The following is a 3,209-nucleotide window of genomic DNA, read 5'->3' as shown; positions in this document are numbered from 1 at the left end:
TAGTTTAGTAGTTAGTACTGCATACTGCCACAGTTTAGTAGTTAGTACTGTATGCTGCCACAGTTTAGTAGTTAGTACTGCATGCTGCCACAGTTTAGTTTAGTAGTTAGTACTGCATGCTGCCACAGTTTAGTAGTTAGTACTGTATGCTGCCACAGTTTAGTATAGTACTTAGTACTGCATGCTGCCACAGTTTAGTATAGTACTTAGTACTGCATGCTGCCACAGTTTAGTATAGTACTTAGTACTGCATGCTGCCACAGTTTAGTATAGTAGTTAGTACTGCATGCTGCCACAGTTTAGTATAGTAGTTAATACTGCATGCTGCCACAGTTTAGTATAGTAGTTAGTACTGCATACTGCCACAGTTTAGTTTAGTAGTTAGTACTGCATGCTGCCAGAGTTTAGTAGTTAGTACTGTATGCTGCCAGAGTTTAGTAGTTAGTACTGCATGCTGCCACAGTTTAGTAGTTAGTACTGCATGCTGCCACAGTTTAGTAGTTAGTACTGCATGCTGCCACAGTTTAGTAGTTAGTACTGCATGCTGCCACAGTTTAGTATAGTAGTTAGTACTGCATGCTGCCACAGTTTAGTATAGTACTTAGTACTGCATGCTGCCACAGTTTAGTAGTTAGTACTGCATGCTGCCACAGTTTAGTAGTTAGTACTGCATGCTGCCACAATTTAGTAGTTAGTACTGCATGCTGCCATAGTTTAGTTTAGTAGTTAGTAATGCATGCTGCCACAGTTTAGTAGTTAGTACTGTATGCTGCCACAGTTTAGTAGTTAGTACTGCATGCTGCCACAATTTAGTAGTTAGTACTGCATGCTGCCATAGTTTAGTTTAGTAGTTAGTAATGCATGCTGCCACAGTTTAGTAGTTAGTACTGTATGCTGCCACAGTTTAGTAGTTAGTACTGTATGCTGCCACAGTTTAGTAGTTAGCACTGCATACTGCCACAGTTTAGTAGTTAGTACTGCATGTCAGGGTTTAGTATAGTAGTTAGTACTGCATGTCAGGGTTTAGTACAGTAGTAAGTACTGCATGTCAGGGTTTAATATAGTAGTTAGTACTGCATGTCAGGGATTAGTATGGTAGTTAGTACTGCATATCAGGGTTTAGTATGGTAGTTAGTACTGCATATCAGGGTTTAGTATAGTAGTTAGTACTGCATGGCAGGGTTTAATATAGTAGTTAGTACTGCATGTCAGGGTTTAGTATAGTAGTTAGTACTGCATGTCAGGGTTTAGTACAGTAGTAAGTACTGCATGTCAGGGTTTAATATAGTAGTTAGTACTGCATGTCAGGGATTAGTATAGTAGTTAGTACTGCATATCAGGGTTTATTATGGCAGTTTGTACTGCATGTCATGGTTTAGTATGGCAGTTAGTACTGCATGTCAGGGTTTAGTATGGTAGTTAGTACTGCATGTCAGGGTTTAGTATGGTAGTTAGTACTGCATGTCAGGTTTAGTATAGTAGTTAGTACTGCATGTCAGGTTTAGTATAGTAGTTAGTACTGCATGTCAGGGTTTAGTATGGCAGTTAGTACTGCATGTCAGGGTTTAGTATGGTAGTTAGTACTGCATGTCAGGGTTTAGTATGGCAGTTAGTACTGCATGTCAGGGTTTAGTATGGCAGTTAGTACTGCATGCTGCCACAGTTTAGTTTAGTATTTAGTACTGCATGTCAGGGTTTAGTATGGTAGTTAGTACTGCATATCAAGGTTTAGTATGGTAGTTAGTACTGCATATCAAGGTTTAGTATGGTAGTTAGTACTGCATGTCAGGATTTAGTATGGCAGTTAGTACTGCATGTCAGGTTTAGTATGGTAGTTTGTACTGCATGTCAGGGTTTAGTATGGTAGTTAGTACTGTATGTCAGGGTTTAGTATGGTAGTTAGTACTGCATGTCAGGGTTTAGTATGGTAGTTAGTACTGCATGTCAGGTTTAGTATAGTAGTTAGTACTGCATGTCAGGTTTACTATAGTAGTTAGTACTGCATGTCAGGTTTAGTATAGTAGTTAGTACTGCATGTCAGGTTTACTATAGTAGTTAGTACTGCATGTCAGGTTTACTATAGTAGTTAGTACTGCATGTCAGGTTTACTATAGTAGTTAGTACTGCATGTCAGGTTTACTATAGTAGTTAGTACTGCATGTCAGGTTTACTATAGTAGTTAGTACTGCATGTCAGGTTTAGTATAGTAGTACTGCATGTCAGGTTTACTATAGTAGTTAGTACTGCAAGTCAGGTTTAATTTTAGTAGTTAGTACTGCATGTCAGGTTTAGTATAGTAGTACTGCATGCCAGTACTACATGTCAGTTAGACTGTGATGTGTGTGTGTCGTAGGTGACCATCCCTAATCAGTGCTCATTTACTGTAGAGAACAGGAGAGGAGACAGGAGAGGAGACAGGAGAGGAGACAGGAGAGGAGACAGGAGAGGAGACAGGAGAGGAGATGTTAGAATGGAGGCCTTGTTTTTAATTAATTTCCATACCTTTAAAGTTTCCTTCCTTTCGGAAGTCTAAGACCTGGTTTGAAAATAGACCGCTTATCAGAGAGAGAGAAAAGGGAAGAATAATGATGTTTTTGGAGGTTTCTCTGCATTTTCCAACGAGACCCGAGAAACCCACATCCTCTCCTGGAAAAGGGGGCACACACACCCACACGCACACAAACACGCACACACAAACACACACACACGCACACGCACACACAAACACACACACACGCACACGCACACACAAACACACACACACGCACACGCACACACAAACACGCACACACAAACACGCACACACAAACACGCACACACAAACACGCACACACAAACACGCACACACAAACACGCAGTGCCCCTTCCCCACCATGGAACCCCTTTGTAGTCGTATTGTGGCTGTATCAGATCGAGGGGTGTGTGCGGTGTGTGTGTGTGCTGGTGGGGGAGTGTGTGTAAAGTTATGAAGACAGACAGCGGTATATGTAGATGTGAAACTATCTGTTCATCCCTCCGTTCATCCCTCCATTCATCCCTCCTTTCATCCCTCCGTTCATCCCTCTGTTCATCCCTCTGTTCATCCCTCTGTTCATCCCTCCGTTCATCCCTCCATTCATCCCTCCATTCATCCCTCCATTCATCCCTCTGTTCATCCCTCCGTTCATCCCTCCGTTCATCCCTCTGTTCATCCCTCCGTTCATCCCTCT

Source organism: Oncorhynchus keta, unplaced genomic scaffold, assembly GCF_023373465.1.
Source record: "Oncorhynchus keta strain PuntledgeMale-10-30-2019 unplaced genomic scaffold, Oket_V2 Un_contig_1351_pilon_pilon, whole genome shotgun sequence".
NCBI classification, from domain to species: domain Eukaryota; kingdom Metazoa; phylum Chordata; class Actinopteri; order Salmoniformes; family Salmonidae; genus Oncorhynchus; species Oncorhynchus keta.
Note: the sequence above shows the minus strand (reverse complement) of the source record.